The sequence below is a fragment of the Seriola aureovittata genome, chromosome 16 (assembly GCF_021018895.1).
Source record: "Seriola aureovittata isolate HTS-2021-v1 ecotype China chromosome 16, ASM2101889v1, whole genome shotgun sequence".
NCBI classification, from domain to species: domain Eukaryota; kingdom Metazoa; phylum Chordata; class Actinopteri; order Carangiformes; family Carangidae; genus Seriola; species Seriola aureovittata.
Window position 1 is genome coordinate 6,338,638 of NC_079379.1, and position 15,399 is coordinate 6,354,036.

At 41.3% G+C, this 15,399-nt stretch overlaps 1 protein-coding gene across 2 annotated transcripts in view; it reads right to left on the reverse strand.

Annotated features, from left to right (window-relative positions):
* The window catches only part of LOC130183686 (tenascin), a 57,816-nt gene extending 54,578 nt beyond the window's left edge, over positions 1–3,238 (reverse strand). The window contains exon 1 of one of the 2 annotated variants that reach the window (XM_056399321.1): positions 3,118–3,238. The gene's annotated coding sequence lies outside the window, so the exon portion shown is untranslated. The remainder of the gene's footprint in view (positions 1–3,117) is intronic. The other variant, XM_056399322.1, reaches the window with a different exon arrangement.
* Between the last annotated feature and the right edge of the window lie 12,161 nt (positions 3,239–15,399).

Sequence of the window (15,399 nt, forward strand, 5' to 3'; positions counted from 1 at the left end):
TCAGTGTGTGTACATGAAGCCATGTTTCCTCCACCTCACGTGTGAACCTGATGTTGTCCACTCTCCACACCCTCTGCACACATCCAGTCCCTGTGCTGCTAATTTGACTCGACCCAACACAAAGAGGGTTCAACATCTGCCAATTAATTCACATCTGTCTAGACCTCAGCCGGTTAGTGCGCCTGCTCAATCGACTACAATTAGCTTGTAAATACCTGCCTGTGACAGCTGTTCCAGCTGCAGTGGTTGGACCGCTCAGAAAACACATTAGGGCAACAGAAACTCCCACAACGCGCACCATAAAGCCTCCACGCTCGCTCTCCACCTTCACTCTCTCTCTCTCTCTGCTGCTGGTTTGTGTCTTTCAGTCGGAGCCTTTTCCTCCTGTTCACACTGAGTCCAGCTCTCAGCAGCCAAAGTAAACTGCTCCCCACACACACACACACACACACACACACACACACAAACACGATCACACACACACACACACACACACACACACACACACACACACACACAAACACACACACACACACACACACACACACACACACACACACACACACACACACACAAACACAATCACACACACACACACACACACACACACACACACACACACACACACACACACACACACACACACCAGCTCCTTCAAACACAAACTTGGCTCAGGTTAAAGCAAGAGGCAGTCACATGTGAGGTGAATGGAGCTGTGTGTGTGTGTGTGTGTGTGTGTTTTTCTTTTTCTTTTATATAACATTTATCTCATTGAGATTAAAAATCAGGCAGCAGCACACATTCAACAATTTAATAATTTTAACTAGTTTAAACCAATAGCTATTCAAGAGACTTTGTATTTGTGCGGGTTTAACTACAGATTACTCTTGGCAGTTTAAACCTGCAGGGCAGAAATTATGTCTCCCCCCTCTGGCAGTGAGAGTAATTACACTAACAGCCAACGAGGGAAAGCGCCATCAATGTCATCCCTCCTCTGAACGCTGAAGCATCAGAAACTTGGATGCTTCCTAGTTTTTTCCACCATACTACTTAGCTGCTGTAGCCTAATCTGTCTCCATGACTACGGTTGCTCCTCTCTTCATCTCTGGCAAACCAGTCATTGCTGGTTGACGTAAAACACTTTGCTGCCAGTTCGCAGTGGAGGAAAGACGCCACAGACACCAGATTTAAAACCTGGATGTTCATTTATATGTAAAAGTCCTGCACTCAAGCTTTAACTATAAAATTGATTTGCATGAGAAACCTTTAACTTGACTATTTCACACACTGTATTTTATAAAAAACACATAAAGATGAATCTTATAGGAAATTAAGACTCTAGTGTTAAAGGTCCAATATAGAATAAAGGTAGATTTCCATGTGTTGTTTGATTATAAAGAAGGTCTAGGTGCTATATTAATACTGTGAAAGTCTCAAAGCGCTCAGTCCACAGAGAAATGCACACAGCTTGTATTCAGAAACTGAGCCTTAAAACCAGCCGTCAGGACTTCTGTAACTTTGTGATGTCACAACAAAGCAGTCACTGCTCTCAGCCATGCTCCACGCCCCGCCCACCTGGACCCACCATCCAACCTTTGCACGATTTGGTTTACCTGAAATCTGCTAGATTTTCATTGGATCAATCAGTCAGCCAATCAGAAGAGAGGCTCAGAGCCTCTCTGGTGGTCTGGTGAGCTCACTTCTTTCTAACTCCACATCCCCAGGTTTTTCACTTTTTCAAACTTGTCGTCTGCAGACCCAACCCACGCTGACTCAGGTGACATCACCTGAGGACATTTATCAGACTGCAGATCCCTCTGGACACACTAAAGGAAAGCAGCAGAAACTCCTGGAAACACCTGGAAACACAGTGATGTGGAGTTCACCTATGACAATAGTCATTTCCCTTTAAGCCTTTTTTTTAGACTTTGGAAAAAGTAGTTTGGCAAAAAAAGAAAAAAAAAAACCTTAACTCAATGTCAACGTATGAGCTTTTTATGCAGCTTTAAACTACAGCACACTCAGTTGCCTCAAGCAGACTGTGAAACCTGGATGAAAACAGCTTGAGTAAACCTTGAGTCCAGACAAAATCATTTTATGATTCGCAGCAGTTCCATGGCGAGTTACAAGGCTTTGATTAGTAATATAACAGCTGACATCCATCACCCGCACTCACTGAAGCCCAGACAGCCACCACAGACCAGGACGGACACTTCGAGAGATTCAGAAGTTTGTGGTCCTCACATGCATTTACACTCATTTTCACCCTTTAACACTGAAATTTGAACATGTGCATCCCATCATATGAAGTCAAGACTCCTCCAAAACCAGCTAATGCCTTGATGCAATTAAACATCTGAATGTTGGTTTTTAATCTACATAAAACGTCGTTTATTCCTACAAAAAAATCTAATGTTAGAACATTAATTTTTCACTTCTCAATAAAAGACAAAAAGTGTCAATCTAGACAGAATAACTTGTACGAAGTGAGAAATGTTGCTTTTAGCACATTTTTATATTATTCATGCACAGGCTTTTTTACTGCACTTTGCAAATAAAGTAAAATATTTTAAAGCTTTTAGGTCAAATTAAACATACAGTGCGGTCCAGAGGTGTGAGATCACTTTCCAAATGTGGTCTCAGGCTCTTGGACCCCACTGTATGTGTAATTTTAGTGAATAAAGGGCTTAAACTATGTTGTTGCTGAATCTATCATTTATTTTATGAACTAATTAATGAAATGATTGATTGTTTTTATCATTAAAATGTCAAAAAATAGTGAAATTAAAAAGCTAAGTGACATTTTCAGGTTGCAGAAAACACCCCTAACAAATTCTTCTCAAAGTTTTTTTAAGCTTCAGGGGAACACTTTGCATTTTTGCTTGACAAATAATTAATCAATGATCAAATTAGTTGCAGATTTATTTTGTTTAATCAACTAATCATTGCAGCTCTCACTGAATAATTTGTACATTTGCTTGTTCAGACAATATCCATCAAGTAAATTATTCTAAAATCTCTTTCAAGATTATAAGTGAAATTTATCAAAGAAGCACAAATGAAAGATTTTGAGAATATTTTTGCCAATTATCAGAGAATCTAAACAAATGCTCCTACCTGCTCAGAGCTGTGACGACTCTCTGGCTCTCTGTCTCTCTGTCTCTCTGTCGGTCCAGATGTCTGTCTCTGTCCAGCTCTGTGAAGCTCTCATTGACTGACCAACAGAACCGGAGGGAGGGGGAATGGACAGACAGAGAGAGAGAGAGAGAGAGGAGGAAAGAAAAAAGAGGAGAAAGAGAGGGGAGGAGAGCAGTAAAATTTTCTCATACTTGAAGAATTTTTCCTCCCTCTCTCTCTCTCTCTATGTTTCTCTCTCTCTCTCTCTCCTCCTCCACCTCCTGTCTTTCTCTCTGATGTAATTCTATGTGCTTTACAGGTCCCTGTTGGGCGGGGTGGGGGGGTGGGGGGGTGGGGTGGGAGGTTTGCGATGGAAAACATCTGAATTTTTAGATGTTTTTTAAGGGAACGCAGGGGCCTAAAAACTTTAATGTGTTTTGAGATTGTCTCTGTCCTCTGCTGGATGCTCCATGACGTTAGATAGAGAGAGAGAGAGAGAGACTGTCCCCTGTGTCCCTCTCTCGGACTCTTTTGTTGGGGTCTGATTTTGATGCTGTGCTGATAAACCTGCTCTCCCTGTCACTGTCAGTGGAGCTGCTCCAGGATCTGACGTCGCACACTGGCTCTTGACTGTTTTCAGTCTTGTTTTGTTCGGAGAGGATGTTACAAAAAAAAAAAAAAAATCTCAAACATAAGATTCAAATGTTGTTGCAGAAAAACACAATAACTCTCACTTTCAAACCTTTTCACCGAGGGTTTGGATGGTCCTCCAACCAGAGGATGCATAAAGCCTGGTTGAAACTAACGATATCTTGCATGACTTTATCAGGATCACCTGCTTATTCATGCAATTATCCAATCAGCCAATCATGCGGCAGCAGTGCAATGAACCTCCTGAACCATATTGTTGAGAGAGGTCAGAGGGGAATGAACGGACTGGTTGGAGCTGAGAGAAAGGCTACGGTCACTCAGATAACCACTCTTTACAACTGTGGTGAGCAGGAAAGTTTCAGAGTGAACAACAAGTCCAACCTTGAGGTGGATGAGCAACAACAGCAGAAGACCACATCAGGTTCCACATCCTGTCAGCCAAGAACAGAAACCTGAGGCTGCAGTTGACACAGACTCAACGAGACTGGACAGTTGAAGACTGGAACAATGTAGCCTGGTTTAGTGGATCTGGATTTCTGCTGAAGCAGCAGATGGTAGGATCAGAGTCGAAAGGAGCCAGTTGAGGTGATTGGGGCATCTGATTAGGCGCCTTCCTTTGGAGGTTCTCCAACCAACTCGCTGGAGGGATTACATATCACATCTGGGGAACACCTAAAGATCCCCCAGGATGAGCTGGAAATTTTTGCTGGAGAGAGGCACATCTGGAATACCCTGCTTAGCCTGCTGCCACCACGATCCGACCCGGATAAGGGGAAGAAAATGGATGGATGGATGGAACCTATCTGAGTATTGTTGCTGACCATGGTCATCCCTTTATGGCCACAGTTTCTTATACTTCCAGCAGGGTAATGCTTCATGTCTCAGACTGCTGAAGGGAGGAACTACCCAGTGCTAGTGTGGTGGACCTAATAAAGTGCTCAATGAGTGTATATGCCTATATTTCCTGTCCAGTCTCTCTGTCCAGGTTTGGGAAAAGTGTTGATATCACCAAATATTAAGTGAACCTCTTAAGGATTTGGACTGAAGTATCAGTGGTTAAACTGGCTCCATGTTCCTAACATAATCAATTAAACAGGATAAATAGGTAAAGTAGTGAGACTGGAACATGTCAAACATCTATTGGAAACAATGAGAAGATCAGCTGGATTGTTCTCATTCCTCCGGCGGCCGACTTCTCTTTCTTCCTCTAGTATATTCAGTGTGGTTCAACGTGAGTGACGTGAAAAGGTCGAGCTGTCTGTTGATCAAAGGCCGAGTTCGGAGGTCAAGTATTTGGGCTTTGAACTAGGGTCTGTGCAAGACATTGGATTTTGATGGTTCAGGTGAGGTCAAGCAGAGGATTGTGGGAAGGTGGGTGAGAAAGATAATAGATGATTTTCGAAAGATTGTTTGGTTTAATGTTTTGGAGAAAGGATTTGTAATGATGGATGGGTAAGATGAATTTGTTGGGGAAACGCTCCACTATGTTTTTGTTTTGTTTCTGTTCCTGTCATGTGTTTGGGTTTTATTAACAAACTTTATTTACTAGGCTATGATTTGTTTTATTTGTTTTGTTTGTCATTTTTCAAACATAAAATCCAAAAGGTGTCTGGTTCCAGCTTCTCAAATGTTAAGATTTTATTTTTGTCTTTGTCATATATGAAAGTTACTTGAATATCTTTGCATTTTAGACAGAATGATTATATTATCACATTAAAATACTGAATTGTCATGGATGAGCTCTTTATCTAATGGAAATAACCTTAACAACAATAACTTAAAAATAGATATATAAAAATCGAATTAAACTTCAGGAAACAGAGGGTAGATTACAAACTACATTTACTGTAATTACGACTTGGATATTGATGATACAGCAACTGATATGTGACATTAATACAGCCTTCTTTACGATTTTGTAGTCATTAATTAGATAAACTTTATTTTCTCCAAGATGAAAACTTGTAGTAAATATTTTCCACCACACTGTTCTCAGCCTTAGTGCTTCGTGTTGTTGGCCATGTTTGTAATGTTGTGTCATTGAGAAACAGTTTACTCACTTTACTGGGCTACAAACAACACAAATTTCTCTTTTTAATTTCATTTTATTCTCAAATATAAATAAAAAATATATGAAAGCGCTGGGATACTTGACTCAAATCTGTGTGTCACTCTGTGACGTGTTTCTAAAAAAAAAATTCTCTTTATGATCTTAAAAGGTCAACTGAGCTGGAAGATATGATTGGTATAGTTTAACCTGAAGTCAAACAGGAGTCTTTGGTACTTTCAGACTGTTAGCTGTGAACTGAAGCCAATCAGGTTTATTAACCATCAGCTTTACTACCCGACCCTAAACTCTGACTGACCTCTGCGACTTGAAACTCCCTCGTCTGCCCTGGTTTGAGTCACTTTTTCAACATCCTGTTTTTAAACAGGTTTTTCTCAAACAGGCATTTTCTTTACACCTTTGTCAGAAACATAGTGTCCACAGGACTCCATGAGGATCACTTATTCACAGGTTAAACTCAGCTCTGTCGACCGTACGCTGCAGTGTGCTAAACAGACTGTGGCGGTTTCAGGCTCACTAATCAGGGGCCGAAGGCCAATCAACTTTACTATCAAGTTTACTACCTGGCCCTAAAGCCTGACAGACCTCCAGAGTGCACTAACTGTCACTGCCCCCCCCCGCCCGGGCTCCTCTCCCAGCTGCTCATGAGACAGTTGCTGGCACTGCACACTGTGGATTTAGTCCCTGTCACTCACTCAGCTCTTTATATTCACACCACTTTATACGAGTGGATATTTCAGGAACACAAGGGCAAAATTTTTAATATACATATAAAACAAATAATTATATCTTTACTGTTCCAGTGTCAGCCCAGATATGGAGAGGAGGTTTTTATTAATGCACATCTTGAATTCGATATTATTCCCATGTTGCGTGAGTAAGTGTAAGTGTGAAAGACTTTTTTTATTGAGCACTCAAGTTCATACAATAAAAAAGAGAGAAAAGTCAAATAGCAGCAGACCGTACCAGATAAATATGACCATCTAAGAAACTTCATTTTAAACTTTAGTTTGAAGTGGAGTGTTTACTTGAACACTATACCTGATTCAGACAGAAATAAGTGTCTCATTGTATTGAGAACATCTGAGATCTGCTGCAGGACGGCTTCACTCATGGACCACAGGAGGAGTTGTTGTTGTTGCCAAAGTAACAGCTGAGGGGGATACAAATAAAGAATAAACAATAAGCTCTCCAAGTCCTTCATAGAGTAAACATTTATCAATCAGTTGTGTATTGATGACTAATCAGAATCAGGTGTGTTGTTTTTTATTTCTGCCTTCAAAACATTTGTGCAGCAATTTTTTCCAATTAAAGTGAAAAATGGAGTTAAGTTAATGTGCCAGAGATCATCTGTCAGAGGCAGTGAACCCTGTTTCTGAATCTTGTCAGTCTATGACACTCTACCCGAGGCTGTGATCCAGACCGACTCGCTGGACTGTTGAGAGGACACGTGGACGCCGCAGGGAAACTAAAAAACAAGCGCGTGACCACCGTAGCAGCAAAAACAAACACTAAAATAACTGAACATGACACGTCTACAAGTGTGGATGGATTACTGAACAGGTCTACTGGGTCCAGGGACCCAATGAGTGGCAGGGTCCTGGGCCAGAACATAGGTTTGAAGTGACTGTTGATGATTTATTGTTGGAAAGTCAATCAAATTTCATTGAAGAGACACAAAGTGACCACAAAGAGACACAAAGTGACAACAAGGAGACACAAAGTGACAACAAAGAGACACAAAGTGACAACAAAGAGACACAAAGTGACAACAAAGAGACACAAAGTGACAACAAAGAGACACAAAGTGACAACAAAGAGACACAAAGTGACAACAAAGAGACACAAAGTGACAACAAAGAGACACAAAGTGACAACAAAGAGACACAAAGTGACAACAAGGAGACACAAAGTGACAACAAAGAGACACAAAGTGACAACAAAGAGACACAAGTGACAACAAGGAGACACAAAGTGACAACAAAGAGACACAAAGTGACAACAAAGAGACACAAAGTGACAACAAAGAGACACAAAGTGACAACAAGGAGACGCAAAGTGACAACAAAGAGACGCAAAGTGACAACAAAGAGACACAAAGTGACAACAAAGAGACACAAAGTGACAACAAGGAGACACAAAGTGACAACAAAGAGACACAAAGTGACAACAAAGAGACACAAAGTGACAACAAGGAGACACAAAGTGACAACAAAGAAAAACAAAGTGACAAAGAAAAACAAAGTGACAACAAAGAAAAACAAAGTGACAACAAAGAGACACAAAGTGACAACAAGGAGACAAAGTGACAAGGAGAGTCAGTCAGCATTCAATTAACTGACTACAAATGTTTTGTGTCATTTACACCTGGAAAGACAACTCAGGTGTTGGTAAAAATGTCATGAGCTACCTGGCTGTTTATTTGGACTACTCCGCCATGTGGAAAAATATAAAAACCTAAATTACACAAAACCTCAGTGTCCACCTGATGAGCTTTCATTAACAGCCTGACTAGTTCTTGTTGTCCTGGTTCTCAAATGTTTACATCTGCTTGTTTTTCCAATTGTAGATCAAAGTGTTTTAACCTTTAGCAGAACATCCAGCTCACTCAGAGGAGGTTCACCTGTGTTGCATTTGAGTAAATCAAAGTCTGTTGGGTTTTTCCTGATTCTTCTACACAACAAGTGAGCAACTGGAAAACAACTGGGCTTAAGAAACTGAGCTGAAGAAAATGAGATGCATCAATAACTGTTCAGTCACACTGACAATCGATTCTTTCATAAATGTATTTTCTATTTTCTCATTCAAGTCCAATTTTGGTCTCATTTTAATCCCTTATTTTAACCCCGAATAATTTTTTTACTGTATGAAAGAGCTTTAATGTCTGTTTCCCTGTTTGTGTTCTCCTTCAGGCCTTGTGTGCTCCACAGCAGAGAGCTAATTACCTTCAACTTACCTACCAACTTTAACTACCAAGCACAAAAACCTTTAGTCTGCCCCTGTAGACTCATCAGCAGGGCCTTCATGGTCTCTCAGGGAGCCCTGAAATGACTGAAATGCCTCAGAAACCAAGACCACATGCATGATAAAGTCAAGGCTAATTGTACCATATGCGTTATAAGCCGGGCCAAGTTGAGTCTGTGGGAGTGTCAAACACAGCGAGAGCCGGAGAGCGTGGATCCTGTAAAACTGGAAAATGCTAATTGAAGCTGAAGCCTACGTCTTGATTGTTCTGTCAATAACTCTGACAGATAGTGTTTGTGTGTGTGACCAGGAAACAGCCATTTCCACTGTAGGTCATTTATTTATTTTTTCCACTGTGGTTTCAGTGAGTTTTGGACCAACAAAATGACAAAGTGTCAGACCACAGACTAAACTCTGGTTTCACTCACACTTCAAACCAATTTCACGTTCATGAGCAAGGTACAGGATTTGAAGCCAGATTCTCATGATAATTTGATGCTGCTGCTGCAATCAGTACGGACTGCTTCTATGTCTGTGAGTATATTATCTCTGAATAAGAACTGGGCAAAATTATAATTAATTAATTAAAAGAGTTTTGTCGTGTCTGTATCAACTGGACTCAGTGATATTCTCAGTTAAAGGGAAAGATCTGAAAAGGTGAACTGAGACAAAGGGAACTGTCTCGTCTTTAGCTGCAGTTTCTAGTAATCATGAGACATCACAGTGGGCTCTATTTTTTTTTACTATTGTCTGACATTTACACATTAAACAACTGGTGGAAAAAAAATAACACAAAGCAACAACCCTGAATAAAGATCTCAAATGCTTGCTTTCTGTCATCCCCTGTAGCCAGAGAAAACTTCTTGGACCACCGTTTGAAACTTCCCCTGGCAGGTTTAATTTATTTTTTTCTTTTTATTGAAATGATGATGTCAATTTTTCCATTTAATTTGAACAATATTGCAATTCAGAATTAAAAAATTCAGGGATAGATTTTTTTTTTTTGTGAGGATGTTGCATCTGTTGCATACAGACGCCCTGAGAGGCTTAGAATTTTCTTCCAACAAATTTTCTTTCATCATCAGGATGAAAGTGTTTCCTTCTAGGTGATTTTTAATTTCTCCATGCCATCCAAACATAAAGAAGAAGAAGAAGAAATCTTTCTTTGTTTTCTTTTTTCTTTTTTTTCCATCTGTGAAAATAACCCCAGATTTTTTTGTCTTCAGGGTTTCTGTAATTCCGTTAATTATCTATATAATATTCACAACAATTTTTCTTGCTAAACCAACTGCAGACAGTGTGTTTATCATAAACCACAGCACAACAGTTACTCTTTATGCAAAAGTAAATAACATCTTGACAGCATCATGACGTTACATCAGTGAAACAGTTAAAAACAGTGGAGGAGGAGGAGCTGAAGATGACTGCATTGACAGCTCGGAGTCGTCACTCACGACAAAACCGCAATTTAGTGTTTCTGTTGGTTGGAAGCTGGATGTGAAATGTATTCTATCCACACTGGAGAGGACTGATCCACGACATGCGACACCAGATCAACAGACAAATTACCACAGGGAGCTCTAGAGAATATAGGAAACCACCTGGAAAACTCACACTGACACAGTAATATAAAAAAATGACACACCTATTGTGTGCAACATGGACCGCGGGGGTGGGGGGTGGGGGGGCAGGGTGTGTGTGTGTAATCAAGCTGATATTTAAGCATATTCTCTCTGTTCATACACATCGATAGGATGGAAAACAAAAACTCTTTTAGATGAAAATTTAAATGAACCTTTATTGATTGGACCTAATGATTGAGCCACTTGACAACACTGGTTTCTGGAGCTAATTCACTGACCATCTTAAGTGAGATCACCACCTACCACACAAGACGTAAGATACAAAGCATGTATATATTGGTTTGTGCATTTCCTGCGCTTGAGCTCATGTTTAGCAAGAAGCAGTTTCATTTATTGTTTTTAGCCAAAACCAGCAGTGATGTATAATCATCACAGATTAAGTTGTTAGTTTAAAAACACTGTTATCCCCTCACAGCTGATAACACTCATGAAGAGCTGAAGACTTCCCTCTCTGCTCTGACATCCTCCATTAGTATTTGTGTTGTACACAAAGTTGGTAAGGCAGAGGGTCAGTAAGGGAAGGAGGAAGTTGCTGGTTCAACTCCAGCCGGCTGACAAGCGGAACTGCTGCTCCTCTGCACAGAGTGTCTGTCGCAGAGAACTGATCCTAATGTGGAGAAACAGAGGTGGAGAGGAGGCTTCACAGGACTTACACAAACACGTACGTGTGCTGGTGATGAGTAAGTCTACAGACACGTGAAATATGTGAATAAATCTGCTGTATCTATGTGACGAATACAAGAACACAGCAGAAATAATAAACACAAAGCACAGTTAGGTGCAGGGTGATCTGATGTCAGTCCCTACAATAAACTCAAGTAGTGATCTTGACACAGGATGACTTTCCAATGAGTTATCTCAGTCCATGTTTCCACTTTGTTTATAATAAATCAGTGTGAACACAAATCAGACAGGAACTAAAAGGAAACAATGTGCTTATTATTTCTTGGTCTGAACCAAAAGAGCCAAAATACCATAGAAGAGACCGAACACAAACACACAGGCAGTGAAGTGGCTTCAATAACACACAACGACCAAAACATACAGATGAACACGTAAACAGACACGACAAAAACAATACAAGCCAAAGCAGGAGGAAAGACACAAACCTGGAAAGAACATGAAGAACTTGACAAGGTGTCAGTGGAACAGACTGGTTTACATAGTGGGAGAGCTGATGAGAAAACTGGAAACAGGTGTGTGAGTGGGCGGGGAAGGTCAGGTGACTGCAAATGGAGGGAAAGTCAGGGGACATCTGGTGGTTTGATGGGGAAATGGAAGTTCATGGAAACTTCCAGAGGAAGTGAGGATGTGGGTGAAGACAGGATGAACAAAATGAACAGGGCCGGGGCAGAGGTCAGTGACAGTGTCTGACAACGCCATGAAACCTCACTGCTAACAGATCATGTTGGGACTTTTAAATGAGTTGTGAGCTAAAGAAAGTTTTTCCCTCCTAACACCACCATAAAACTTCTTTCAACCGCAGCCCTGATACCTAGAGTCCTATTAGAGGCGAAGTCAAACCCCTCTGATGTGTTGACTTTGTCAGGACACAGTCACTGATGAAGATGAAGGGGACGAAGAGGCCGAGGAACGACAGAATCTGTTAGAGTCGTTTCATTCTGAGCCAAATCTGCAGCCTCTCTGCTTCTGTGTGAGCCGTCGGCCAGATTTAACAATCAAGACTCGCTGCGTGACCACAGACTGTACGTGTGTGGTTCACGCACATTATAAACAGCTCCTTTCTCTGAGCTGTGAGCCATGTTGTGCGCATAAATCTATTAAAACTATTTTCCTGATGTCAGTGTGTGTGTGTGTGTCTGTGTCTGCACACTGCTGAGCAGGTGGGTAGTTGTAGCATTTGTCAGCCATCGCTTGTCAAGCTCATTTACTCTTAAAGAAACTGTGCAGGCCACCCTCCATTTGTTCTCTTGCTAGACTGGAAAGAGAGGAGAGAGGAGCACGGAGGAACAACATGAGTTTCTCTCGCAGGTGTTAGCCAGACAGCCTGTCAGCTAATTAAGGTAAGGACTTGTCAAGTGTCACTAAACATCATTCAAGGTGAACCGTTAAAAACTGCAACCTATATTCTTTGGCATGAATGACATTTCTGTCAGGACCACTTTTGTCAAAAGAATTCATTTCCAATGATGAGCAGCAGCAAAGACATTGATCAAGTCCGATACAGCATGAAGAGGAAGTGCTGTGGTGGAGGTGTGCTGCAAAGCGGCTGGCATAGGAAGCAGGAAGTGTAGGCAGAAAACTGATCACTCTGTATGAGATTTGCCAATCGGACGCATAGAAGAGAATCAGCCGAGCCGGCAGCTGATGTGGGCTGGCACTGAATTTTGCTGCTATCAGCTGATGTATGGGGACTGTGGGCTGAGTGTGACTTCATCGCCTGTCTGAAATAACACTGTGCTCAGTTTTGTGATTGAGTCCTGCATAGTTTTGAATCTGGACTCGGTGTCCAATTATTCACTCATCAAATGAAGTCGTTTAGAAACATTGTTAGTTTGTTCGCCTATTCCTAGAAGCAAAATTTCTGAGTTGGATAAAAACCCAAACATAAGCAACAAAGTTAAATAACCAAAGTAAAAAAGTTTTCTCAACTTTTTCCTTACGGTGCAGAAGGTGTAAATATACAAAAATAATGGAGTAGGGTTAGGAAAGTCATTTATCATTATCATTATTATCATTCCCAAGATTCACTGCCTGCCAGTAAAATAATGAAATGAAAATAATAAGGCGGCAAACAACGCCGACAGAGAGCCTGAGGATTACACTTTTAAATGTAAGTATGGGGATTCAGCTCAGTTAGACAGGTAACGGTACAACTGTTAAAACTAAGGGTCTTAAAACCTCAAGTTTTTGTGAAAAAAAAGCAACTTGTTGTCAAGGTTACCAGGCCTGGTGATACAAAGCGAAAATCCTCAGTAGACCAGATTGTCTCATTGTCCACGAAGGGCCACACCCTCGTGGACTGCGTCCTCGGAAGGTTGCGGCCCCTGAATTGGGACACAGCTTTAGTCTCAGCACACAGGGATCCCTCATTGTGTGAAGTCTTTTTCATGGGCACATTGTGTCAATATCAGAGTTATTGTTGGTTTGCTTAAGGAGCTCTCTTGCGACTAAAGCAGCTGCTCTGTTGACTTAATTGATCAGTGGCCACCAGGGACCAGTAAATCTAGTCTTTTTCTGCCCTGAAAGAAAAAACAATTAATGCTCAGTCAATGCCAGACTGAGAACACTTGAGCATTTACTGCATTCAATTTAGATTTTTAATCCAACTGTAACAGAGACCGTAGAGTTTACACCTTAAACAAACATCATTCATCACTCTGGAAGTGCAGACTTAAGGAAAGTGGAAAAAGAGTCGTTTGAATGGGAGAAAAAAGGCGAAGTCACTATGGCGATAGAGGAAATAGGTCATTATAGGAGAGGAGAGTTCGTTACAACGGCCAAGTCATTAGAGGAGCGAAGAAGAAAGAAGATGATTTTAAGAGATGAATGACTTGGAGAGCTGACAGGAACCAAAAGAAAAGAAGAGGAAAAAAGTCATTAGAGGAGGAAAGTAGAGGCTTGTAAAGTCTCTGTGGGATCTGCTGCCTTGATCTTTCACTGAAGATCTAACCAGCGACCAGCTGCTCTGCAGGAACAATCTCTCCTCTGCTTCTTTTTCCTTCTTCAATAACTTTTCATTAAAGCCCGGTAGGCACTGAGTGAAAAATCCCGGCAGCACTGCTCCCTGTTTGCTCTCAAGGTTGATATTTTGCAGCGTCAGAAGGTTTGGAAACAGAAAAGTGTTGGTGGGCCAGACAGGTGATCAGTTAAATGTCTTGGGCCAAATTGAAACAGTGGTTTCTATGGATGGAACAAGCTCCTTCTTCTTTTATGGAGAAATTCATTTAGTCTGTCAGTCTTTGAATGGCCCTTTACTGTCTGAGGAAGTCAAGACGCTTTCCGAGCTTAACTGATGACGTGCTGAGCTCCATCACTAAGGCCACATGTGCGAGCCAAGCATTAGTTCAGGCATTCATCATCTGTTTGGCTATCAGGTGATTAGTAACAGCTCAGTCATCATAACCTGATACGGCTCACAATTACTCTGCTCAAACTTTCCTGCCAAAACCATTTGCTACAGAAAATGAGCCGTGGTTTTGGAAACATTCCCATGTTTATGACTTGCAAGTAATTTTTCTTCTAAGCAAACACTATTAATGGCTAATACAGGAATATAATTTGAACAAAGTGAAATAACGTTGAAAGAGGTGCTTGATCAATATATGTATTAAATTTGAACAAATAATCACCTTTAACGACAGACCTCACCAGTACATCCTCACTTTTAGCTTAGCAATCTTAGTATCACGTTGGAAACATCGGGATATGGAACAAAATTTTAAATATGTCTCCAAAAATGCCTCATTACCAGGCATGAATACTTGACTGTGTCAAATTCTTTGGCTGTTTTAAGGTCGTCTGAAGCTTTTCATGCACCATGCATGAAGAACTTCAGACCACTGTGAATCAGGGATGAGTTTAAACTGAGGTGAAGTTTGAAGTTGAGTATTAGTAGGTGGCCTGTCTGCGCTGAGTGAGAGTCGCCACGGACAGCAGCAGAAAGAGCCCTCAGTTAAAGTAATCAGTGGTTTTTACCTCTCACCAGCGTTCATGTGAAAGTGAAAAGCTGCTCTGTGGCTGGTGGTTGACTGTGTGAGGTATCGGTTCTTGACTTCCTGTGCGCTGCACAGTCCTCGCTCTGTGACTCTGACTCCGTCATGCTAACCGCCGGCGGTTAAGTGACTTACAGCCTCTTCTCACCTCAACCACAATACCACATCTGAGCAGCACAGTGCAAGTCTGCAGCGTGTGCAGACGTGACTTTCACTCTGACAATGCACCTACAGATTCCTCTGTGTGAGAGGAGCTGAATGAATTTGAGGTGGTAAGGAG